Genomic DNA, 27,864 nt, shown 5'->3' with positions numbered 1-27,864 from the left:
TTCATCTGACCCTGCTGGAGAATCTTCGCCTTTGTTTTTCAGGAAACAGTTGTTTCAGTTGTTCTTGGCTCCACTTTAGAGGATGCACATGGCTCAGTGCAGGATGAGACTGATTTTGGCAACTGAATGGAACACTGGAGTGTTCAGTTTCAAGGCTGATTTATGAAAAACAATGGCAATAAAGCCATTGATTAAAACATCCTAATCCAACAATACAAGAAAATGATTGTTTAGAGTGTTGGATGTGATTTTTGACTCTTGAATGAATTGCTTTGTTCCATTCATGAGAATAGTAGGGATTTTAACAAACATTATATAGTGTTTTCCATTTTTGAAGAACTTAAAGTTTGCGTAGTTTTATATACTGTTTAGTAAAACTATTAGAACTATATTTGATCCACATGTATATGCTTAGATATACCACACCATTAATGGTCCCATTATATAATAATGATAATAATTCTGTGCATTTATATAGTGCTTAAAATTCTTTTACAGTCTTTTTAAATGTTTGAGAGCTGGTTCAATTGTTTTTCTTCATGTACATAGATTAATCTCTACTTTTGAAAAAAAATTGGAACATCAAATTTATTTAACATGAGATTAAAGAAAAAAATATATTTTTCTAATGTGAAGAAAATGCAGTCGGATAGGTGGTGTGGGGGAGAGGGAGAAAATGCAGTCAGGAGGACATATGAAATTAATCCCTGTTGAAATGTTAATTTTGTAATAACATTAGCTATGACAGAAACCATGTGAGAGTGTGATACCAATTAAATCTGTGGATTTCTGTAAGGACACAAACTACATGAATCCCTGGTGGTGTTGCGGGGAGGGAAGAACATAGTTATTTCTTACTCAATAACAAAATGCTATTTCTGCATCATTTCTATCTGTAAAATCTCTTAGGAAGAGACAAGTTGCTCTTCTACCAGCTAACACAAAATACAAGGAAACCTTGTAATTTATTGCACAAGCTGTAAAATTCCAGATGGTGGTGCTGTTTTCATGAAGGAAAATATTTTATAAATCTTATTTTTCTTAAGAGGTAAATTATTATAATTGCTCTTTTATTTGCAAATTAAGCCGTTAAAACAACAATACAATATAGATACAATTTCTTTTAACCTTTGAAAAATTACTGTTTTCCATATAGGATTATTTTAATCTGTAGTGATTTTTTTTTAATCTGTAGTGATTAATCAGCAATGTACTTAGCAAAAAGATAGTGGTATATTTATTTATAGTGAGTAGTAATGTAAAAATGTGTATCACCATCCTTTGTATTTGAAAAGTAAAATGTCCAGAAAATGCCCTTATCTTTGCAAAACACAGTGCTGCATTTATGAAGATATAAAAACCTGTAGAAAAGATGCAAAATTCAAGACAAAAGCATTACTTAGGTGGTTAAAATGGCAACGCTATTCAAATTCAAACAAGGAAGTAGACTGTTAAAGCCAAGCAATATATAACTGCCAATAGCACTGCTTTTAATTTAGATAACATTTTATTGTTATTGTTTGTTGTTTTGTTTTGTTTTGTTTTGTTTTTTTCAGTTTGGCCTCCTTGGTGTGAAAAAAAGAGAAAAAAGTAAATGCTTGCATGTCTTTATTTTCAAAAGTCCCTTCCTAAGAGGTGAGAATATCTTTCTATAAAATTTCCTATATGAAATAATGCCCAAATATCTGGATGTGGCTTTCTGAATACCTGTGGATGCTTAAGGGAAAAATATCACCACATATTTACTTAAATTAGATAAAACCCAAATGTTTCTTGGAAAGGATCTTCAGCAGTTCTGTGAATCTGGGCAGGGCCTAGTCTCTGGTGTGGAAATTGTTACCCTGGCAGAGGCTCGTATAAAAATGATGGAACGAAACTCACTGTAGGAAAATCAGCCACTCCCTATCAGGACAGTAGACACCTGTGCCCTTTCCCTCAGCCAAAATGTCCTGAAAATTTTGGAACTATTTTCTGTTTTTGGTGGAGTAGACAACACACTGGATCAGAAAGGAATCCAAAGACTTGGATTCTAGAATCTCATCAACTATTAACTTTTGGCCTTGGGCAAGGTGCCTCACTCGTCTAAGCTGTCCTTATAAATAAATGAAAGGATTGGACTAGAGTGTAGATGACCTGTATGGCCACTTTCAAATCTGTATCTATAATTAGAAGTCAAAAACATTAATAGAGATGTAACATTAAATATATTAATTAATATATGTACTTAGGCATATTAAAACGTATATACTTGGGAGTGCCTGGGTGGCTCGGCAGTTGAGCATCTGCCTTTGGCTCAGGGCATGATCCCGGAGTCCCGGGATCGAGTCCCACATTGGGCTCCCCACAGGGAGTTGCTTCTCCCTCTGCCTATGTCTCTGTCTCTCTTTCTGTGTCTCTCATGAATAAATAAATAAAATCTTTAAAAATAAATAAATAAAACACATATACTTAAACAAGCAAAATCAATCATAGGCAAGGGGATAGGGTGGTTATAGGGTTACTTAATTTAGCAGTCAGTGATATTATCAAGAATGTAGATTTTTGGGATGCCTGGCTGGCTCAGTGATTTAGCATCTGCCTTTGGCTCAGGTCATGATCCTGGAGTCCAGGGATGGAGTTTCACATCAGGCTCCTGCTGGGAAGCCTGCTTCTCTCTCTGCCTATATCTGTGCCTCTCTCTGTGTGTCTGTCATGAATAAATAAATAATATCTTTAAAAAAAGAAAGAATATAGATTTTTTTTTTCTATCTTTCTGCTCTATTATCTTCATTATCTTGTCTTTTCTCCTTAGGCCTGTTCTCCACATGGTTCCAAAGTGACTGTTATAGTTCTAGGTGTTATATGTAGCCATGACCCCATCAAACAGAAGAAGAGCTTACCTAATAAGAGTGACCTCTTATTATTAACAAGGAAAATCTTTCCTTAAGGCAACCCTACTACCACTCCAGCAGACTTGCTTTCATGTATCATACATCATTAACCAAAATTATATTTCACATGCCCATGCCTAAACCACTACTATCTTAGACCAAAAAAAAATTCACTTTATGGGAGAAGAAAGGATCAGATGTCCTATCTCAATGAAATTAGGGTTCTATTAACGAGAGAGAACTAAAGGAAGGAATGACAAGTAGGCAACCAACAGGGCCAACCACACTGCTAAATAGGGATTGTTTGATGTTTTTATTCCCATAGGCTGCATATTCCCAGAAATATATTGCATGGATAGAAACATTCTTTCCCATAATAGATTTCATTGATCAATAATCAATAATTGATCAACAACTCTTGAGTCACATATTCAACATAAGATATTAATGGGGGGGGGCAAGGACAATAACTCCTGCTCACCATTTGGTCTTAAATTGCCAACATCATGCCCCATTACTCACAAATACTTAAAAGTATAATTCCTACAAACATAGACATTCTCCTATATAATTACAATACATCCAACAAAATCAGGAAATAAACACTGACACATTACTATTATCTAATTCTTAGAAACTGTTCAAGTCAAATAACATTGAAATTTAGGATAGAGCATGATGAAAAACATTTGGTGAGCATCAAATCAAAAGACACAGGAATAGAAAAGTTGCTATGACAGAGACCAAGGAATTACTGGCCAGATGGAAGGAATAGATGATGTTTTCCTACTGCAGATTATAAAACTAAAACTAAGGCATGATATTATAGACATGAGGAAGAGGATAGGATACACTTTTTTAGCTTCTCTTGCTAAAGATAAGTTTTGTCTCTTGGGATGCTCCAAAGACCACCTTGGCCTGAATTCTGACCAGCTTAAAGGAGCCTATGCACTAAGGGAATGAGACAGGAACCTTGTGACCATGTGAGAAAGCAAGTGCATCATCTCAAAGCTTTGATTATTAAATAAGGGGATGCTCGGCATGGTTGAAATGCACATGAGGCTTGAGGAAAGCAGATTTCAAAGGTTTTGAAAAAAATTCACAGTCTAAGACATGTCAAAAATAAAGTAGAACTCTGACAAAGTGAAATCTTATGTTTTATAGAAGAATATCAAACTGGTTGTGTTTAGGAACATCAAGTCCAAGTGACTGGGGTGAGTTACTAGGGAGAGCATAAGTGAAATTATGGAATCTAGTAGAAGAGCACACAAAGGGCCAGGTTCCTGGTTAACAACACAATTCTCTAGGGAAAGAAGAGGATAAATACCATACTTACCTATCAGAGTTCAAATAAAGTTTTGCTTTGGAACAGAAGGATTTATTCATAGAATGAATTGTATATACAGAAGGAAAAATAATTTTTGTTGAAGAGGAATACATTACAGAAGAAATTCTAATCAGTTAGAAAGCCAACTGATCATCAGCAAAGAATCAGTAAAACTTGGATTATGGAGTTGTAATGGAGCTTGTCCCCCAAATCCTAAGATACTCTGACTTTTGTAATTGAGACCCAACATTAAAAAATCATGACAACAAAGTTTATGCCATGGGCCACTACTTTTCTTTCATAGCTTCTAATCTTTTCAACCAGAAGTGAGAGAAAGCAAAGGGATCAGCTGAACAGCATCACATTACCCACCCAAACCCAATAGGCTCCTTTCTCAACTCCTAGACTGTTGTGACAACACTTAGAACATAAATTTTAGTGGACCATATATCTAAATATAAAAGCTAAAGCTAAAAAACCATTAGAGGAAAACAAGAATAAATCTTCATGATTTTAGGTTAGGCGATGACTTTTCTGATACAACATGAAAAGCACAAGTCTTAGAAGATTGATAAGTTGATAAATTGGGCTTCATAAAAATTAAAAATGTTCATGCTTCAAAGAACACTATCAAAAGTGAAGGACAACCACAATGGGAGAAAATACTTGAAAGTCGTACATCTAATAAGACCCTCATATCTAGAATATATAAAGAACCCTTACAACTCAACAACAACAACAATAACAACAAATTAAAGATGGGCAAAGGACGAGAATAGACATTTCCTCAAAAAATATACGTGAATGGCTAATAAGCACATGAAAAGCAGTCATTGTCATTAGTCACAAGGGAAATACAAATCAAAACCACAATGAGATACCAAACCACATGTACTAGAATGTCTATAATAAAAAAGACAGGCATAACAGATATTGGTGAAGATATGAAGAAATTAGAGTCCTCCTACACTGCTGATAGGAATGCAAAATGGTTGGGACACCTGGGTGGCTCAGCGGTTGAGCATCTGTCTTTGGCTCAGGGCATGATCCTGGAGTCTTGGGATCGAGTCCCACATCAGGCTCCCTGCATGGAGACTGCTTCTGCCTCTGCCTCTGTCTCTACCCTCTCTCTGTTTCTCATAAATAAATAAATAAATAAATAAATAAATAAATAAATAAATCCTAAAAATAAAAACAAAAACAAAGGAATGCAAAATGGTGCAACCACTTCGGAGGATGAGGCAACAGAGGGTAGGAATTGACTTTTAATGGATGAAAGATTTCTTTTGGAGGTGATGAAATGTTTTAAAACTAGTTTATAGTGATGATTGCATAACTCTGAAAGTATACTAAAGCCATTGAACTGCACCCTCTAAATCAATGAACTTTGTAGTACATAAATTATAAAGCTTAAAAACATATATATGCATCCATATATATGTGTGTGTTTGTTTATTTATTTATTTATTTACGTAAACTCTAAAGTAGCATGGAGTTCCTGTGATAATTCCTTGGCACTATAGCATGCAGCACGATCTTGGAGCTGTTACATGTGTAACATGTTATAGGAAGGTATGATTCCCATGAGAAGGAAATGTATAAATATATGAAACAGCAATCTGGCTTTTCAAGTGTCTGGTTTTGAGGCAGATGCTTTGGACAGGCCTGGGTTCAATATTATCCTTTCCTGGAACGAAAGTTACAAGATCAAGGAGTCCCTCCTTCTAGGATGCCTTATTCTAAAATGAGACCTCCCTGTAAGGCCTGTTTTCATTGTTCTTAATACCTCAGGTAAATTTATAAAAAATATATAATGTTTGCTTCACAAACACAACTTCTTTTTATTTATCAGACCTGCTTTTTAACCATGGTTCAAATCCTATGCGATTTACTTTTGGCCTACCTGATTTATCCGTCTCTAAGAGGGGCATGCTAGAGATTTCCACTATAATTGGGAGTTTTTTGTATCTCTTTGCATGCCCACCAGTCTTTCCCTTATTTACTAATGCTGTAATGTTAGAGACATAATGGATTTATAATTGCTCTACCCTCTTAGTGAATTGTTCTATCAATATGAAACATTCCTTGTTTTTCTTCTTGGTACATTGCGTCTTGAATTCTATTTTGCTTAATATGAATGTTGCTATACTTGCTTTCCATTTCTTAGCATTTGCCTAGAAAATGCCTTTTTTTCCCCTTTTTTGTTCCAGCTGTGTCTCTTACAAATGACATATAGTTGAGGTCTCTTTCTTTATTTTATTTTGCTTTGTTTTAGACCAGCCTGAGAATCTCTGCTTTTTAAATAAAGGAATTTAATCCATTCATCTTATCATAAATACTGATTATTATACTTATATGTGCCATGTTAGTTTAGTATTTCTTCTTTGTAATAGTCTCATACTTACAGAATTCTTGTAAAAATAATCCAAAGGACTTCAATATGCTTTTCACTCAGATTCACCATCTGTTAATATTTTGCCACATTCTTGATATTCTCTCTCTTGATATATATACACACACCTATGTCATGTATGTGTATTATATATTACAAAGTTATACATATAGTTATTTTTCATTTCTGAACCATTTGAGAGTACATTGCAAAGATCATATCCCTTCATTCCTGTATACTTCAGTGTGAATATTCTAAAAGAAAGAAAATTACGCTACAGACCACAGTACCATTATTAAAATAAGGATATTTAACATTATTATGTTACATTATTCGACCTAGAATTCATCTTCAAATTTTTCCTAGTAATATGTCTTATGGCAATTCTTTTTCCATCCCTGCTTCCAGTCCAGTATTGTGCATTGCATTTAGTTGTCATGTTTCTTTAGTATCCTTTAATCTGGAACATTTCTGTAGTCTTTATTTTATTTTCATGATTTTGACATTTTAAAGAATATAGGTCAGTTCTTTCCTAGAATGTACCTCCATTTGGGTTTCCTATCATCTTGTTTTATGGGCTTTGTATTTTTCATTGCTTATTTTTCTTCTTTCTAGTCTTTTATCCAGTTGCTGAAGTTTTTTGTTTATTTTTGTTTGATTTTAGTTACATTTAGTTGCTCTAGTTCCTTGGAAGTTACACACTCTATTTCTACTTTTTGAATGGTTATTTTTACATGTTTAATATGCCTGTTCAACATATTTTTACCTAGAATTATGCAGCATTTGACTTCACCCAAGACAAAAATGAACTTTTGCTCACTTTCATTTACCAGCTCCCTCTACTCCTGCTGCCATTTCCTACACCGAGATCATCTGGGATTTTAATTTCTGATTGTTTTTTTTAATCATCCCTCCAATAATCATTAAGGGTTAATTATAATTTATTCTGATTTCTTAACACCTTTCTTTCTTGTTTTATCTGTCCTATGTCTTCTACTTGGGTTTATTTTTCATTATTTGCAAATACATTCTTTACTAGTTTTTTCGGAAATGATTTATGATAGATAATTTTTTGAGACTTTACATTTAGAAAAATGTTTTTTCTTTCATACTTTCATGTTTGACTAGGTTAAATTTTGGGGCTCAGGTTTTTTTCCTCAGAATTTTGAAGATGTTCTAATTTCTTTTTGATTTCAGTATTATTGATGAGGTCTGATGTTAATCTTTGTTCTCATGTAGATTATCTGGTTTTTTTACTCTCTAGAGCCTTTATTTATTTTATTTTATTTTTTAAGTAAGCTCTATGCCCAGCATGAGGCTTGAACTCATGACCTTGAGATCAAGAGTTGCATGCTCTGCTGACTGAGTCAGCCAGGTGCCCCAACTCTATAGCCTTTAGAATGCCCTCTTTATCCTTTTTGTTCTGAAATTTCACAAGAATGGATCTAGATATAAATTATTTTTTCATTTATCCTGCTTATAACCTATTAGATACCAATATGAAAATTTTTTTCCTCAGAGAAATTTTATTTTACTAATTTTTCAATTATTTCCTCTCATATTCTCTTTGTTCTCTCTTTCTGGAACTGCTATTAAATGGCCATGGAAATCCGTAAATCCTTATGTCTGTTAACTTTTCTTTCATATTCTTCTTGTCTTTTCCCACTATGTTTTGAAACTATTCCTCAACTTGGTATTTCAAAATGCTGCTTATATGTGTCTATTCTATTAACTCTCAAATTGATCTTTTTTATTTTAATTATTGAATTTTTTAATTTCTACAATATTCAGTTAATGTTTCAGCTACAGTATCCTACACTTTTCCAGAGATATTTTTACACTTATTCTGAAACTTTACAAGCTTTTTAAAATCTTATTCTTCAAAATTGTTTGTTGAATTTTGGCCTTTCTTCCAAGGTGTTAATTTTCCTCAAATGTTTGCATAGTCTTGGTTGTTTGTTCATTTTCTGAGAATCAGTAAATGTTTCTGTTCTGTTCAAACACTGTGCCAGACAGGCAAGATGTGCTGGGGGTTCAGGTTGGCTCTGGTAGTCTGTTTTCTCCTGGTGTCGCGTCCTCAACCCTTAGAGGGAACTCTTGGTTTCTTTGCCCCATTCCCCAGCTCCAGACACAGATTTCTGATTTAGCTTGTGAGTTAATACTACTACTTTTGTCCTGCCTTTGTATATTCCCCTGTGTCTTTCAGGGCCTTTCTTGGCTTACCACTGCCTCTTTCCTGCTATTGGCTAAAATTTCCTGAAAGAAGAGGGGAATTGGATGACGAGGTCCTGGCTACTCTTAGACTTGTTGTTGTTTTACCTCGTCTTAGGAACTCAGAGAGTTACAAAGCCCTAGAGATTTAAGAAAAAAAGGAAGTATGTTTAACCAACAAAGTTGGGATCCCTGCTCAGACCAGGTGATGCTGACTACTGTGGCCTCAAATGTTACTTAAAACTTGGCATAAAAAAATTTAAAAATCTGATAGAAGTTCCACTTCTACCACATTTTCTAGGTGTTGTGACCCACCTCTGTATCTCAATTTCTTCATCTAGATGCTGAGGATAGTAAAATTATCTGCTGCATGTCTTCCATGATGATGAAATATGGCAGAAAAGTGAATATCCTTGGTGAGTGTCAAAGAGCTACTCAAAAGCCATTATTCATTACACTAAATAATGCCTCCTCAGACCTTGTGATGGGGAGGAGTAGGAAGTACCACATGAAGGAAGGAGAACATGAGAAAGTAGAAGAACATGAGAAAAGATTGAAATGACCAAGATGGGGCAGGAGGAGCTGGTTACAAGCTCTCACCCCAGACTTCTGCTTTATAATCAATGCTCTCAATTCCTTAGACTTCTTAAAACCAAGGTTTTCAGTGTGTCAAATCCAGAAACTCTGCTTTCCTTACTGTATAAAATCTAGCCAAAAGAATCACTGTGAAGACTATCATTTAACCAGAGCAGATAATTGATTGTGGGGGAGAGGGAGGAAGGGATGGCTGTTGAAACTCAGTAGGTAGGATTATAAAATCATATTAATTTTTCCTTAGAACTTTTCCAATTTTATACGTATCTTGTTCCCTGCGTAAAACAACCTGGGGAGAAAATAAATGAAAATAAAAATAAAGAACCTGGGAGTTATCTAAAATCTGAATCTGAAAATATCTTCTGTGAAGTGAGGATTTTGTAATGGGTTTTTTCCCCTCAGTGATGAAAAATTGGGTAGAAACAAAAACATTACAAACAATCCGAACTCTACATGGGCTGAACTCATAACCAGAGTCCCCACTAGGATCCTTACCTCAAAGGATTCTCATGTTCTTCCTTTCTTTAGGGAATGCAATTTCTCAGCCAATTCAGCCCAAGCTGTGCTGCTGTTACAGTACTCACTTCGGGGCTTAACGTTAAGAGGGCCAATGAGCATCAGTAATACTACAATGTAATAGATAGAGAGATTTCCTTCCGATGTGCTTTCATGTGGGTTATAACAGATGGCCTTAGCTAAGATTGGAATTTTGTATTTTACTTCTTGGCTAAAATAGTTTTTTGCCAAAATGTTTTCTTCACTAGTGTGAAAATGTCTAGCTGAATCAAAATGGTGCTGCCTGCGTACAGATTTCTTGTGTTGGCTGATCATCATCACATTTTTTTTTTTTTTAGGGAGGAGAGAATATTTGAATATTTGTTTCCCTCCATTTTCATTCAGGGATTATTTTGTCATTTAGGATTCAGTGTGGCTACCCGGCACTCACTCTTCTTGGAATCAAATGAAAGATGAGTTTGATCCAAGGTTTCCTATATTTCAAAATGAAGGTATCTACTGATGGTCAGGGTTCCAGGAGGGGGTGGATTTAATAAACCAGGAGAAGGGCAAAAGACTGGACACCATCTGGGGATATTTTCAGCTAGCTCAGCCAGATTGTTATTGACCTGAAGCTGGCAGCTTTTCTGTGGCCGGCACAATATGAATATAGTGAGCTCAGCCAATTCTTAACTGACAGGCTCTCATATTTCTAGACATTCCAGCAGTGGTTCCCAGAATGTAGATTTCATGGACAAGTACAATTGAAAATAAAAGAAGTATGGAGATGAACGAAGATCAAAGATCCTGCAATTAAGGTCAGCCCTTTAAATAGAATAATTTCAAATACATAAAAAAGTTTTGCTCTAATGTCCTTCATTTTCTCATTTTTTTCCAGATCAATGAAAATCAGATCTTGGGTCAGTCCTGGGGCACACATAGATGTTTGAAAACCACTATCCCTAGTCCATGGGGTAGCTTGTGACTTTTTAATCTGCAAATCCACTTTAGGCACTTAAATAGCGCCTACTTTGTGGGAATATAAAAGTGAAAAAAAAAAACCCCTCTCTATTGTGAATATACCTGCACAACTAATTATTCAGAACACTTCACCAATAATGTCTTATTGGAGTTCGCTATTCTTCCAAAAATATTTATGCAGTCACAATCACTCAAATAGCTGTTTTAGGCTATTATTTCAATCACAAATCGGAATGACCCTGAAGCAAGTAAAAGGCTAATGTTTAAAGATTAAGAGTGTTTTTGTATTTGAGCAAATGATTTTAAATCTCTGCTTGCTGAAAAAGCAAGGAAAGTGAAGTATGAATAAGTATGAATATGAAGGTGAGTACGTACATCCATGCAAGCTCATTTTTTTGGTAGTAAATGTGTGTACCTAAGAAACGAGAATTAAGATAAATGAGTTGTGATCCTCATAGCGTGCTCCTGGAAAATCAAAACTGCATTTCTCCTTTGTCAGGAGTGGAAATATGCATTGTTGCCCAATTAAGGAAAGGTTGACTGAAGGTGAGGAAGGTTCCACTTTTCTGCCCTTATTGCTCAACAGGCTTGTTTAACAGGCTAAATGGAAGGGAGGGTACTGCTTCACTCCAAGTATTATTGGGCAGTTGCCAAAGACAGTTTAAAAAAATAAACTAAAATAAAACTGCTCAGGCATCTAATGCCATGGAGCACAAAACTGACATGTTGGGGCTCGCAGTTTTAGTTACAGCAAACTAATTACCACACACGTAATTTCTAGTTATGGATAAGGGGCCATTTGCGCAGCATCTAGTACTTTTCATATTATCTCACCCTGGAATCTTGCAAATTAATAGAGGTAATATATTATTATGGGAAAAGATTGAATCTGACAATGATCTCAGGCACTAAAGAAACTGGCTGTCCTGCAGCACATGTGAATTTTTCATGCTTCTTGGAGACTGGCGTTCTTACCCTTCCACTGGCATTCATTTTCACTAGTAAGCTTTTGCCCTTCTGGCCCTGCTTACATGGCTCAGCAGACCACAAATCTGATGTTACAGCGTAATGCTCTGTCCTTTGCCAGGAGTCTCTGCTGTGGGCACACTTTCTTGAGGAGACTCTACTCTGCTTTCAGTCTCCGTCAATTACCCTTGTGAAAAGAATTCCTCTAAAGCATGGGGTGTATTTGGCTTTTGTACAATGGTCTAGTCCCAAACTCTGTGACAGCTCTACCTTGAGTAGCCTATTTGCGAATTCAGAAGAGCTAGGGTTGCATTTGGGCTCTCTTTAACCACAGCATTCTTTTGGCTTTTACGCTGGCCTCCAACATGGTATAAACAGTGATTTCATTATTGCTGGATAGAGTTTTCTCACTGGTTTCTGCTGAAACAAGGAACACGGGCCCGCAGATAAAAGCATCGTAATGATAAGAGGTAACCTTTGTTGCAGGCTTACTACGTGACTGGCACTGCACTGAGCGATTTACAACGCGCTGTCCCCTTTATTCCTCACAACCATTCTGTGGGGTATGATTCTTCCCATTTTATGATTGAGGAAATTGAGCCTGAGAAAAACTGAGGAAACTTGCCCAAAGTCACGTAGCTTGTATGTGGTAGAGGCCAGATTCCAGTGAAGGTCAGTCTGAGTTCAAAGCCATGTTCCTACTTTCTTACCTTTTTTCCTAGGCAAGCCATTTGTTCTTGGGCTGTGTGGGGAATTCTGGAATAGAAGATTGGACATTAAACACACACACATACACACACACACGCGCACACACACACATACACAAGTCTAGGTTTGCTCCCAATCAAACATGGAATTAATACTTGTAGGGCTGAGAGGGAGTCGCCACTCTGCTTAGGGCACCAACTCCCTCCAAAAGACAATCCTTTCTTGAAGCATCAACAGGCGGTGGGTGGCCCTGATATACCATCTTGCTCAGGCCAGTTCTCTATCCCAAGGATAAAGCTTTTCCCCTACCCCAGGCCCCTAAGGATCACTTTCCAAATGGGAGGCCCAAGCCAGTTCCCTGAAAAGCAGAGTATGAAGGATGCCTCTTTGACAAGATGGAAACCATATCACCTATGTTATTCTCATTTTATGTGGAGGTTTGCTCTAAGGCTTCACTTGGAGGCAGTGCTGTAGGACCGGTGTATAAGTGACACTGCCTTCTGAGGACAGCCTTCTTTGTCAGTTAACACTTCCCTTTACAAACCTGCCATATAAGATGGACCTCCCTGCTTATCAATTCCTCTCTTTAGTAAATAGCATTATGCAATTCTAGCTTAGATTTAATAAATTTACAAGACATTCAACCAACTGCCCCAAAGATAGGAAAATTGGAAAAGGAGCCAATTTTATAGTACTATTTTGAGAACTGAAAACTAAAAGATAATACAGACTAGGGGTGTCTGGCTGTCTCAATCGGTAGAACATGTGACTCTTGATCTTGAAGTCGTGAGTTCAAGCCCTATGTTGGGCGTGGAGCCTACTTTACAAAATAGGTAAAAAAAAAATAATACTGAATAAATAGGAATTCCAAAATGACAAACATTTCAGCATACCCCTCTAAAATGGTGATAAACAGAACTCTTCTTTCTCAAGGCAACTAGGTTCTAAAGAAACAGGGTATATTGAGAGTTTCCTATGCTCTGAAAGGATTTTGGAATTCCGCTTGATTGCCAGAGGTAGTTGGGGTATTATTTGTAGAGAGCTAACTCAACATCAAAATGGATCTGTTTGGAATGATCCCAGTGTCTGCTAAATTCTCTTAAGCCTCAAAGATAAGAAATGAACTGGGCAAAAAGAACTTCCTCTGAAGCCCCCTTTGATGAAAGCTGACTTGTTTTATTTTAGAGAAAAGCTGGAATGATAGGAATTTTATTACTGAAATCTCTTCTGTTGAACTTCTCTTTAAGAAACATTTTGGAAGATCTTAAGATTATCCGATTATTTGCTAAAATAAAATTGAATGATAACTTTTGGAGGAACTTTCTTAGCTATGATCTTATGTCTGTGTGCTGCTCAGTCAGTGGGTTGGTCTGTAAGGGAAGCATAGCCAAGGACTGCAGTTCGTGAATGAATTGTTCTAAATAATGGATGACGTACAGGATAGTCTGCCAAGAATAATTTGGTCTTGAATTAACTGATATTTGGAATCATATTTTAGCTTGTTTCTTCTGTGTTCTTTTTTTTTTTTTTTTTTAAAGATTTTATCTATTCATTCATGAGAGACACACAGAGAGGCAGAGACACAGGCAGAGGGAGAAGCAGGCTCCATGCAGGGAGCCTGATGTGGGAATCGATCCTGGGACTCCAGGATCACGCCTTGGGCCAAAGGCAGGCACCAAACCGCTGCGCCACCCAGGTATCCCTTCTTCTGTGTTCTTATATTTGATGTGAAACTGTCCACTTTCGCCAAGAGGCAGTCCTTAAATTTGAAGGAATTAGTAGTCTGGAGTTGGGGGCAAAGTAATCTAAAAGTTCATCACAGGTCCAACCAGAAGAAAAGAGCAATTTGTATGCCTGGTTTGTATATGGATTGGTGCCTCTTTTCCTCTTTCTAACAATAAGTGGAGCAGAATAAAATGGGTCACAGGAATTATTGAATCAAGCCAATTTCATCTATAACTTCCTAACTAATCCCAAACATGGGTTATTTTCAGAATACAGTGTTCCTTTTATATTTTTAAAAGTGAAACAGAGAGGACGAGACACAGAATAAAAGATGAAACAGTATAGACACATTAATCTAGGGCAAAACAATTCCTTTCATTTATAGCACTGGTTCTCAGACTTTAGTGTGAATCAAAATTGTCTAGGGAGCTTATTGAGTATGCACATTCCTGGCCCTACCACATGATTTAATAAGTTTGTGAGGGACTCAGGAATTTACATTTTTAAGAGACATCCAACTGTTCTTATTCAGGTAACCCACAGATCATACTCTGAAGGATATTGAAACCATCTGAGGGGAGATTAATGTCTGTAGATGCTAATACAGCATTTCCTCAGGGAGTGAAACTTGAGGTAGAGGATCCTGAACAGAGAATCTTGGGAATCCATCTTTGGTCTGGAGCTTACATATGGTTTCATTTCCTTTGGATTAGATAAATGACATCCAGGAAAATGTGGAAGCAACAACACACGTGTGTGCACACACACACACATCTATAATTTCTAGGCCCATTAATATTTTCTACAAATAGATTCTGAGATGCTTATTTTTATCATTAGCAAAAACTTTCTTCACTTTGAATAAACCTTTGACCTCTCTTACTTTCTTCACATCTGGACCATGTAGAACTCTCCAAACTCCAACCAGCAGTGACAAGGGACCTCTCAGCTAAGGCTTACACTGCTCCAAGATTTGGGGGAGCTTCTGGCCCTTTCTCCCCCTCCTTTCCCTACATCTACCTCTGCATTGACTAGATTCTCCTGTCCAGATCCATTGAGCTAGACTGCATCTATAAGCTCTGACCTGGCCTAGTGGTTGATCCCATTTTGTTTGAGATAAGCAGGATGTTAACAGATTTGGATTCCTACACTAAGCCAGCAAGATTTAGTATTTAATTTATCTCCTATTCATTCAACAACATGTGAGTGCCTACTCAATATTTCAGTGCCTACTATGTGACAGGTGCTGTTCTAAACATTTGGGATACATTAGTGAATCCAACAGAAAGATTCTTGACCTTATAGAGCTTATATTCCAGTACCGGAGAGAGACAACAAACAACATGATTAAGGCATAAGTGCTATGAGAAAATGAGAAAGTAGATCAGGGGGTGTGCACATGCATATGTGTGTGTGTGTATTTGTGTGTTGTCAGGGTAAGCCTTATTAAGAAAATGAGAATTGGGCAAAGATTAAAAGATGGGAGGAAGTTAGAGGATATTTGGAGGGAAAGCACGGTAGCCAGAGGATAAGCTAGGGCAATGACCCTATGGCAGGGATGTGCCTTCCATGCTCAAAGAATAATCAGGAAGCCAGTGTAGCTGGAACAGATAAGAGGCTTAAAGAAGGAGACAAAATAAGAGGTAATGGTAGGGAAAGTCAAGAAAAACTTCATCTTTTCTCTGCAAGCTGCTAGAATATTGGAGTGGATATCATCTGAGAAAGGAAGGACTATGGATGAGGGGGTGTTGACATGGAGCAAGTTTAGGCAATAGGGAGAAATCAAGAGATTTGTCTTGAAACTGGGCAGCCTGGTGGCTCAGTGGTTTAGCACCGCCTTCATCCCAGGGCGTGATCCTGGAATCCTGGGATTGAGTCCCACGTCGGGCTCCCTGCGTGGAGCCTGCTTCACCCTCTGCCTGTGTCTCTGCCTCTCTCTGTGTGTCTCTCATGAATAAATAAATAAAATCTTTAAAAAAAAAGAGAGAGAGAGAGAGAGAGAGATTTATCTTGAAACTATCAGACACCAAATCAAAATTTTGAGTAGGCACTTGGGTTCTTGAGCTTGGAGTTCAAGAGCAATGTAAATATGGGAATGATCAGCATATAGATTTTATTTAAAGACATGGAACTGATTTAAGTTATAAAGATGAGGATAGATAAGAGGTTTGATTCTGAGCTCTGAGGAACTTGAACAGTAAGAGGATGAACTAAGAGAAGCAAACAGCAACAGAACTTGGGAGGAAGCAACCAGAGAGGTAGGATGAAAAGCAAGAGAATGTGGTGTGCTGGGAGAATAGTAAGAAAGAGGGATAGCATCGTAAGCTGGTGGCAGGCCAAGGTCTGAGGTTTACCCATTGTAATGAGCCACATGAAGGTCATTGGTGACCCTGCCAAAAGCAATTTCAAGGGAGTCATTGGGAGTGAAACCTGATTGGAGAGGACTCAAGAAGAATAAAAGGAAAGTAAGTGGAGACAGTTAGTATATACAATTCTTTCTAGGAATCCTGCTACAAATGGAAAGGAAAAGAAATGGGCAGGAACTAATAAGAGAGGTGCTGTTGTCACTGTTATTTTTATTTTTTTATTTTTTTTATTTTTTTTTAGAGGTTTTATTTATTCTTGTGAGAGAGAGAGCACAAGCAGGGGGAGGAAGAGAGGGAGATGGAGAAGCAGACTCCCTGCTGAGCTTGAGCCCAGGACCCTGGGATCATGACCTGAACCAAAGGCAGATGTTTAACTGACTGAGCCACCCAGGGGCCCCTCACTGTTGTTTTTAAATGGGAGAAATATGACTAATGAGGAGAGAATAGAGAGAAATAGAAATAGAAGTAGAGTGAAAAAATTGAAGTGCAAGAGAGACAAAGTAAAATTGCTAGAACAATGTCCTTGATTACATGAAAAGGGTCAGAGTCCGCATGTACAGGATTGGCTTTGTAGAGAGTTTGGGTAGTTCATTTATGGCCATAGACAGGAAAGCTGAGCAGGTGGTAGACGATGTCATTTGGTAAGTACATGGGATGGTGTGAGTCTCGGGGAGTTCTCTTCTGATATTTCCATTTTCCCAGTGAATTAGGAAATAAAACCTATTAAAATGAAGATGGGGATGAGGTTTGGAGGGTTTAAGAAAAGGGGAGGAGGTGTGAAAGACTATCTGAGAGAGTGGGAGAATAAGGGATCTTGAGATATATGGTATGATTGCCTGTAGACATTAGGGGCCCAGCTGTGGTTTCTGTTTATAAATTTAAAAGTTCAACTTGTCTAGAGTTTGTGGTTTTTCTCTGGTCATATTTAGCTACACAGGTGCAGACACAGAATGGGCTAAGAATTGGATTTAAACCAGGGAGAAAAGGGAAGGCACTCCCAAGAGGAATTACATGAAGAAAATGTAAAGGAGGACCAATTTTCAAAGGTACAAGCAACGTCAAGGGGACCAGCAAGGATGGTGCAGCACCTGAGGGCTGGCAGCCGTAGGGAGCCATTATCACACCCAGGCTGAAAGGGCAGGAGATGGGCAGTTATCAGAACTCCTTGAGAGGTGCAGCTGCAGGAGGAGGACCCGTCAGTCCAGGCTCTGGCCTTAGGGAAACTCAGCCGCTGCTGAACTGCAGCCTGACATGGAGGGAGCAGGGGATTAATACCCCTACTCTTCTTTCCTCCCCTTTCCTGCCTGCACCTCTCGTTGGTTGAATGTAGCTGGTAGCTAAAGGGTTAGAGGGTCCTGTGCAACCATCTGTAAAGGGCAGCGCCTAGCAGACAGAGCAGAGTAGAGAAGGATGGAGAGTGGATGTGGAGGAGCAAACACAGAAGAATCTCCAGCTGGACCAGAGTTGTGCTTTTGCCCCACGAGTACACTGAAGTGAGTCAGGGGCAAGTGAGTCAAGCCAACATGCAAGGGAGTGATTATAATGGCTGCCTGTGGAATTCAAGTGGGTAAAGAGGGAAGAGAGAAGGACATCAAGGGTTTGAGGGACAGTGAGAGTGCAGAGGAAATGCCATCTGCTGAGGGTGAAGGATAGTTGGCCTTCAGGTAGCAGAAGGAGTGAAGACAGGAGGTACAGGTAGGAGGTGGTCCAAAAGGTCAAAGCTGAGATTGTGGAGGAGTTTCAGGTATTGACATTGACAAGGGCTAGATGTTAATTATGATGTGAGTGAGTGGTTGGGATGGGGTGGGTGGAATCTCAACAAAGTCGTTGAGAGTGGAGACGTCAAGGAACTAAGGGGTCAGACCTGGGATCTGGTGCTATACTGGCAGCCACTGGGTTCAAGAGCTACTCCCAGACCACTGCTTAGTGTTATCAGATATGACAGCTGGATCCTTCTCTTGCTCTCCTGCTTGCTGCCTTGATTGGTAGCACTGATTTTTGGCCTAAGTCCTGGTTGCTAAGTTCCAACCAGTACTTTGTTTGGTACAAACCACAGTTGACTGTGGTTCTGTTGTCTTTGGTTAAGTTTCCTGACCAATGTTTAGGATTATCCTGACCTGGGAATCACTTCTGATTTGCTGTTGCAGAGTTTCACCGCTAGGAGGAACCTGGACACTTTCTCCTTGGACCCTGTAGCTTTGACAGATGGCTGATCATGACTGATACTGTGTGACAGTCCCTCTGGGCCTCCTTCACTTCGCTAAACCTTCAAAGTCAGTTTTGGCAGCTGGGTGGATTCCCATAAAAGCTTATCCTTATGCAAAATCTCTTAACGTCCCTACTTGTTCATATTGCTATGAGGCCATTTTACCTTGAGTCAGAGGACCAAGTTATAACATACTACTCAAGGGAGGATCTATAAATGGACACAGAAGTGGCAGGTACTAGACACATAATCTTTTCCAGAGAAACTTAGGTTCATTTCAAATCCTCCATGCTTAGAGTTCCTTCTCATAAATATTCACGTAGCATACCTTTTGGTTCATAGCTAAAAACTAAGCACTATGTTAAACCTTTCTGGTAAAGGAAAATCTATGAGTTATAAATAAAGCACATGATATAAAGCAGAAATAGCTTTCCAAATGCACTATAAATTTTTAGAGCTAGAATGATGATAAATGTTAAAAGAAAAAAGAATATCTGTGATAATTTGATAATGCTGGGAATGAGATGCTTCTTCTACCTGACATAATAAAACAAAGAATCTAGAGTCTACTAATAATCAATTAGAAATGGAAGTGGAGGGACGCCTGGGTGGCTCAGCAGTTGAGCATCTGCCTTCAGCCCAGGGCTCATGGAGCCTGCTTTTCCCTCTGCCTGTGTCTCTGCCTCTCTATCTCTTATGAATAAATAAATAAAATATGAAGAAAAGAAAGAAAGAAAGAAAGAAAGAAAGAAAGAAAGAAAGAAAGAAAGAAAGAAAGAAAGAAAGAAGAAAGAAAGAAAGAAAGGAAGGAAGGAAGGAAGGAAGGAAGGAAGGAAGGAAAGGAAGAAAGAAAGAAAGAAAGAAAGAAAGAAAGAAAGAAAGAAAGAAAGAAAGAAGAAAGAAAGAAAGAAGAAAGAAAGAAAGAAAGAAAGAAAAAAGAAAGAAAGAAAGAAAGAAAGAAAGAAAGAAAGAAAGAAAGAAAGAAAGAAAGAAAAAGAAAAAGTGGAGAGGTGAGCACCTGGGTGGCTCAGTCGGTTAAGTGCCTGCCCTCAGCTCAGGTCATGATTCCAGGGTCCTGGGATTGAGCCCAGAGTTGGGCTCCCTGCTCAGTGGGGAGTCTACTTCTCCCTCTCCCTCTGCCTTTCCCCCTCCCCTGCTTGTGTGCTCTCTCTCTCTCTCTTTCTCGCTTTGCTCACTGGCTTTCAAATAAATAAATAAATAAATAAATAAATAAATAAATAAATAAATAAATAAAATCTTTGAATAAGGAACACCTGGATGGCTCAACGGTTGGGCATCTGCCCTCAGCTTAGTAGGGCGTGATCACCGGATCCCAGATAGAGTCCCACATCGGGCTCCCTGCATGGAGTCTGCTTCTCCCTCTGCCTGTGTCTCTGCCTCTCTCTGTGTGTCTCTCATGAATAAATAAATAAACATCTTTTTAAAAAAAATCTTTAAAGGTGGAGAAAAAGATTCAGTTTATAATAGTGACAAAAACTATACAATTCTTAGGAATAACTTTTAAAAGGAAGGTATAGGACCTATATGAAGCAGACTGGAAAATCTTTCTGAATAATATAAGATGCACATAACCTGAGAGACATTTTTGTTTTGGAAGAGAGGAAGACTCACTCCAAGAAAAATGTCTATTCTTTCCAGATAAATGTGATTCATGTATTGGCATTCTAACTTGTATCCCAATAAGCTTAAAAAAAAAACAAAACAAAACCTGGGCAAAATACTTCAGAGTGAAGATAGAAGGTTAAATATCTAAATGTGACCAATAGTTTTTTAGAAGGACTGAGACGGACACATCTCACCAATTATTAAGACATCATATGAAACAACCGTGACTGTAGTTAATACCATCTTGTGTAATTACAATTTGCTGAGAGAATGGAAGTAAAATGTTCTCACGCACACACACACAAAAGGTCCATATGTGAGGTGATGGATGTATTAATTAACTAGATGACAGAAATCCTTTCACAATGTACACACATATCAAATCATCATGCTGTACATTTTAAATATCTTCAATCTTGGGGTGCCTGGGTGGCTCAGTTGGTTAAGTGCCTGACTCTTGGTTTCAGCTCAGGTCATAAACTCCAGGCCATGAGTCTGAGCCCCACATTGAGCTGTGCTTCAGACTCTCTCTCTACCCATTCCCCCCATGATGCTCTGTCTCCCTAAAATAAATAAATAAATATTTTAATAATATTTAAATAAATCTTTAAAATAAATAAATAAATAAATATCTTACCATTTTTTCAGTTGTAGCACAATAAAGCTGAAAAACAAGAAAAAAAGAATATTAAGTAAATTGAAATTATTTTGAAAACCAAAAAATAAAAATGAAAAAAAAAAGACTCCAATTCATACAGTTTTAGTGCAGGACTGCAAATATTGATAGAAAGAATAAAATAAAAAAAAGAAAGAATAGAATAGAAAGTCCAGAAACAGATCAACATATAGGAACTTAATAAAACAAGGACAAATGATGGTTTATATAATAAATGGTGCTGACCTAGCTACCTACCTATCTATAAGAAAAGTTCTAGTCTCCTTTCACATACACAAATATCTTACTAGTGGATTGAATATTACTAAATAATAAATAATAAATGAAAAATAAATAAATGAATAAAATAATAATATATAAAATGAAATAATATAAATAAAAAATATTTTATTTATATTGTAAATAATAAAATAAAATAAATATAATAAATTATATTAAATGAAATAATATAATATTATTATAAATAATAAATATATTAAATGAAATTAGAGTGATATTTTTATTACTTGGCACTAAGAATTTCTTTATAAAAACTATAGACTCAGGAAAGCCAAAATCCATAAAGTAACAATAGCTTTATTTGACCACATGAAAGCAGAAAATAAAAGGATGCATCACAAAATCCAGAAACAAATAGAATAGAAAAAAATTAATATTTTACAATATATGTAGTAAACAAAGCATTCCTTTGTTCCTTTTACAAGTCAGTGAGTAAAAGATAAACAATCCTACTGAACAATGGATAAAGAATGTGAATAGGCATTTATAAGAAAGGAAATGAAAATGGCAATAAGTATTTGAAAAAAATGATCAATTTCATTAATAGTTTGGAAATTTAAAATTAGTAAAAACAAGATCCCATTTTTTGGTCATCACTTGACAAAAACGTTAAAAGTGTCACAGCTTCCATTTCTGGTGAGGATGCAGAAAAAGGGACAGTTATATATTATTTGTGGGTGTGTGGATTATTACTAGTAGCTTAGAAAGTAATTAGGCAACTTCTGTTAAAATTAAATAAGACAGATCTTTTGGTCCAGTAGTCTCACTCTGGGGAATTTTATCCTAGAGAAATAATACACCAATGTATAGGTCTTGCAGTCATGGATATTTAATTTAGCACATATACCACAAAAATCTGTATGTCTCTCATGGAAAAAGATTGAAAAAATATATATCCCTGTCTCATGCATACCAGGGAATGCTAATGCATCTAGTCACAGAATGAGTTTAATCTGTAGGTACTGTGATTGGCATGAACTCCAAGATCCATTGTTAAGTGGGAAAAAAATTAGATAATTTGCTTAGTGTTTACAGTATGAGTTTTTGCCCATGTTTTAATGAAGCCATTTAATCCTCACAGCAATTCTATGGAAAGGTTCTGTTATTACTTCCGTTGTACAAAAGCAAAATCCGGCATCAAGATATTGAAGTAACATGTCTGAGCTTGCAGATCCAATAAACTTGAATCCAGACAGTCTGATTTTAGAATCCATGTGTGTAGCCACTGTGTCAGAAGTTATATTTTGGATGTTTAGTATCAATCTAGTGTTCCAAAAACAGATTCTTAACCATTTTTAATACGTCTCTGTAATGTTTGATTTATTGCAAGGAGGGGCTTATAATTCTTAAAACACCTATTAAGAAAAATATTTAAAAATTAAATTTCAAAATAAAAAAGGGTTTGGGGACACCTGGGTGGCCCATCGGTTGAGCGTCTGGCTTCGGCTCAGGACAAGATCCTGGAGTTCCAGCATCGAGTCCCACGTCGGGCTCCCTGTATGGAGCCTGCTTCTCCCTCTATGTCTCTGCCTTCTCTGTGTCTCTCATGAATAAATAAATAAAATCTTAAAAATAAATAAATAACTAAAAATTAAAAAGTGCTTTAATTACTACATTGTGCACTTGAAACTAATACAACACTCTATGTTAACTAACTGGAATTAAAACAAAAACTTAAAAAGAAAATTAAAAGGGGGAAGAAACACAAATCTGGGAGTAGGATGTTGAATCCTGCATCTAATTATCCCACTTACAGAGAGAGAGTAACATAGACTCAATGTAACCTCTTTAATTTATTCATTCACTCATTCGACAAGTATTTATTGAATACCTACCTACCCTGTTCTAGGTGCTAGGGATATGGCAGTGAAGAAAATAGACATAAACCCTGCTCTCGTAGAGTTACATTCCAGCTAGAAAGAGACAGGCAAACAAGCTAATTAAAGCATTTCAGATGGAAATAAGAGTTCTAGCAACAAAAATGAAACAAGATAAGGGATACAGGAACTAAGGTATGAGTGTTACAGGTAGGTGAGTTGCTATTTTTCATGGAATGGTCAGAGAAGGTCTTAGGGATAAGGTGACATTTGGGAAAAGAACTGAAGGCAGTGAGGTAACTGCCACATGGGTAACTGTGCGAAGAGTGTGATGGCAGGAGGAAGAGCAAGTGCAAAGGCTCTGAGATCAGAGTATGCTTGGTATGTTTAGAGAACAAGGTCAGAGTGGGGTCGGGGTGGTCAGGAGGAAAAGGTCATGGGCTGACTATGTAAATAAACGATCTAATTTTTTCTACGAGTGATATGGGAAACCACTGGAGGATGTTGAACAGACCATGACATGATTTGACTTACTAACCGATGATGAATATTAGTCGGTCATTTCAGATTTGAAAGTGTTTGCTGTTCACTCCACACAGTCCACATAAACACTCCACTGAGAGTCTCTTGAAACCATTATCAGAAAAGAGAATTTTCAAATGGCCTGGGAATGTTGTCAGGAAAGTCTGAGAGGGCAACTGAGTGGGATTCCAGAGACTGATTGGAAATCCCATCCTCGTTTGAATGGACACAGCTGACAAAATGTGCCATCCATGTGGTTTGCTTTGTGGCTGTCCCTTCAGAGAAAGAACCTTAGAAAACTGAGAAAGACATTTTATTCCAGAAAGAATATTGTTTGTTTGTTTGATTGATTGATTGATTGATTTTCAGCAAAGGGAAGGTGGTTCATAGGATTTACCTAAGGCCTGACTTCCTTCCCCCAACAAACAAAACTAAACAAATAAAACCCCCAGGATTTTGGTTTGTCAAGAGAGCTCAGAACAACATGGAGGAAATTATTATTTCAAAAACATTTTATACGTTATGGGCCCAGGCAAACTTAGGGTATTAGGTTGGGTTTCCCAGAAGCAAATTTTAAGACTGATTTATTAGGGAGTGTTCCTAAGAAGAACCTACAGAGGTCAGAGAGTGGGGCTGGGAAGAGAAGGAACCAAGCAAGGAAGCATGTAGTATCAAGAAAGCCTGAAGGGAACCTGGCTCCATGGCACAGGGGAGTTCTACAGACAGTAGGCACGCCTCCATGTTGGCCCCATGAGGACCATGAGGTTGCGGTGCTATTTATGCCACAGCTTAACATCAATGACACCTTACATCACTTACTGATCAAGTGCTGTGGGAAGAGAAGAAATGCTAGATCCTCAGGCATACACATCCCCGAGTGGACTCCACTGAAAATCTCTAAGAGAAAAGATCCAGGATAAGGACATCATTTGACTACTATTAATAGAAAGTATATCTCACTCTTTCCTTCATGTTCTGAAAACCATCATGCTTCCACAGAAAAATAAACCTTTAGCTCAAACATCAGCTTGGATGTTTGAAAAGTGAAAACAAGATGCTTTCCCAGGCAGAAAAGACAGTTTCTTAACTACTTAGAAGAGCTGTCTTGTCTTTTTTTTTTTTAAGATTTATTTATTTGAGACAGCACAAGCGAGGGTGGGGGGGCCAGAGGGAAAGGGAGAAGCAGAGTTCCCACTGAGCAGGGAGCTTGATCCCAGGACCCTGGGATTGTGAACCGAGCTGTGGGCAATGAACCGACTGAGCCACCCAGGTGCCCCAGAAGAGCTATCTTTTCAAAAGGTATAGATAGTAAGTACATAGTACTTTCTCTGATGCCCAACTCCCAAGTGCTGAGAGTTCATGCAGACTTGGTTGCCAGGTGCCTGATTGAGGAAAAAGGTGCTCACTAGTGGTCAGGCACCTCTCCTGCTCTTAGACATGCTTCCTTTAGCTACATATGTTTAAAAATTGAAATTGCAATATTTGTCTGCATATAAGATATATTTTGCCCACAAAGAACGTATTAAAAAATTTATTCTGTGTTTAGAGTGTTTGTATTATGAATAAAAGCTTGAGAATCCAAGATGTAAAATAATCTATGCTAGGGGGACAATGAGTATGGCAACATAAAATATCACAACAGAGATAGATAGGAATTTCACCTCCTATGGATAGTTTCCTTAATGCAAATAATAAGCCAAAGATAACACACATCCAACCTGAAGTAAAATGGTCAAACCAATTTAAAGGGATTTGGAGGGGTGGTACAATTGGTTAATCATCCGACTCTTGATCTCAGGGTGTGAGTTCAAGCCCCACATTGCTGGGTGTGGAGCCTACTTTAAAAAATGAATAAATAGGGCTGCCCAGGTGGCTCAGTCTATTAAGCATCTGCTTTATCTCAAGTCATGATCCTGGGGTCCTGAGATCAAACCCCATGTTGGGATCCCTGCTGAGCGGTGATTCTGCTTCTGCTTCTGTTTCTCCTCTTTCCCCTTCCCTCCCCTAGTTCTCTCTCTTATTTTCTCTCTCTCTCTCTTTTTTTCCCCTCTCTCTTAAATAAATAAATAAAATCTTTAACAAAAATAAATAAAATAAAAATAAAGGGCATTTTGAGGAACTGATTATAGGCATTTAAAAAGGAATGATAGAATAAGATTGCTAAATTAAATACAGATTTTTTGAGGTTATATTTCACCAAGACAGAATCACATATGTAAATATGTAATTACCTATTACATTTAAATATTACAATATATAATTTTACAACATATTTAGGTTTATTGCAAAATCTAGGCCTTTAGTCAATAGTAAATAGCACATCAAACAAAAGCAGATTCCTCTAGATGATTAAATAATACATAAGTGAGATTGGTAAATGACATCCTGGCCTAATATTATGTCCTCTCTTTGTCTTATTTCTAAATTTTGGATAATTTCTAATATCTTGGATGTACCACTAGAGATTATAATTTAATGGGTCTGAAGAAGGTCCCTGGCATAACTATGTTTTAAAGCTGTCCTAAATTCATAATATATGTAAAACTTACCCATCATCATTTTGAAACCAGCTATGAAGTCAAACAATGGTGGACCAGGGATCTACCAATGGAGATTTTCTGATGCATAAGACCAAGAGTTGTCTCTAGTTTCTATCTGTGATATGGATGGAGCTAGACTAACTGGGAGCCTGAAGATAGAAAACAAGGAGTGGGGCTGGGTTTAGTCGCGGGGAGTGTTAATTAACATGCAGACTGTTCAAGAGGTTATTGAGGAAAGAGAAGAGATGAAGAAATAGCATAAAGGACAACAGAAAACAGTAGAAGAAGAGAGACCCGAGTATGAAATGAGATAAAGACATAGGAAGAGAATCTGAGAGCATATTGTTCTTAGAAGTTACAAAACCTCATCATAGAATTGATGGGGCAAAAGTTAAGAGCATTTCCAATATTAATAGATATTGTTAAATTTCTCTCCAAAAAAAGTCATGACAGTTTACACTGTCATCAGCCACATATGAAGATGAATGTTTCGTACATCTTTACCTGAACTATAATAGCAATTGTTTTGGTTTTGCCAGTATGAAAGGAGTCGTTTTAAAAGGTATACACCGATGTTCCAATTTTCATTTATTTACCTACGACTTAGTTAGATCAAACATCTTTTCAGGGCTTATTTTTTTTCTGTTCGTTTTTTATATTTGTGTAGCCCTTTTTACTATTGGGCTTTACATATATTTGTTTTTCTTAGTGATTTTTAAAAAGATTTATTTATTTATTTATTTATTTATTTATTTATTTATTTATGATAGATGGATATATAGAGAGAGATAGAGGCAGAGACCCAGGCAGAGGGAGAAGCAGGCTCCATGCCAGGAGCCCGACACGGGACTTGATTCCGGAACTCCAGGATCGCACCCTGGGCCAAAGGCAGCGCCAAACCGCTGAGCCACCCAGGGATCCCCTTCTTAGTGATTTTTAAAACTAGATTTGTTAAGGAGATTTGCTCTATGTCAAGGACTATGTAGGCAGAACTGTAGGAAGTTTCTAGGTGCTTCTTTTTGAAGACAGTTTAGTCACTGTTAAACAAGGAAAAGTCAATTGAATGGCGCCTCTTAAGTTCCAAATAGAAGCCAAACTGGCAGGCATCACCCCAGGGAAAGATGTAACTGGAACATTTTTGTGGTTTATCTATGATTGTCCAAAGCCAAATATCCCTTGGTATGTTGAAACAGTAACTGTTGAAAGGGTCAAGCAAATTTGCAGAGGCACCAGGAAGCCTCCCGGGAAGATAATATTATGTCTTCTACCCAATTCCTTTCCTTTTGAGTTTTGTTTTCGAACCTCTCTTGTAGATTGAGATGATCTCAGAGGGGACAGGAAACAGTCCCGAGAGTCCCAAAGGGAAACTCACCATGAGGCACACCTGGAGTTGAGACCTGAGATCAATATCAGGTTTAAATGCCCATGGATGGGGAAGGGGACCGGGGTGGCTCTGATACAGTGTGCAAGTATAATTGGAGCCCCTTCTGAGCCCCTTCTGGAGGGCATGAGCTGGGAATGAACTTCTGGCAAACTGAGGCACTCTTCATTGCTTGGGCTCTC

At 37.5% G+C, this 27,864-nt stretch overlaps 2 long non-coding RNA genes across 3 annotated transcripts in view; one reads left to right on the top strand and one right to left on the bottom strand.

Annotated features, from left to right (window-relative positions):
* LOC144297589 (uncharacterized) overlaps window positions 1–19,519 on the top strand; it is a 24,032-nt gene extending 4,513 nt beyond the window's left edge. For both annotated transcript variants that reach the window (XR_013364554.1, XR_013364555.1), the window contains exons 2-5: window positions 1,557–1,635; window positions 9,142–9,216; window positions 10,606–10,707; window positions 18,783–19,519. This is a non-coding gene — a long non-coding RNA (uncharacterized LOC144297589). The remainder of the gene's footprint in view (window positions 1–1,556; window positions 1,636–9,141; window positions 9,217–10,605; window positions 10,708–18,782) is intronic.
* On the bottom strand, window positions 12,374–27,864 carry LOC144297591 (uncharacterized). Its single transcript, XR_013364556.1, has 3 exons — window positions 27,674–27,864; window positions 21,105–21,131; window positions 12,374–12,592 (listed from the first exon to the last, which is right to left on the bottom strand). It is a non-coding gene; the product is annotated as an uncharacterized LOC144297591 (long non-coding RNA).

This window comes from Canis aureus, chromosome 25 (genome assembly GCF_053574225.1).
Source record: "Canis aureus isolate CA01 chromosome 25, VMU_Caureus_v.1.0, whole genome shotgun sequence".
NCBI classification, from domain to species: domain Eukaryota; kingdom Metazoa; phylum Chordata; class Mammalia; order Carnivora; family Canidae; genus Canis; species Canis aureus.
The sequence above is the reverse complement of the archived record's forward strand: the minus strand, read 5'-3'. Positions and strand labels throughout refer to the sequence as shown.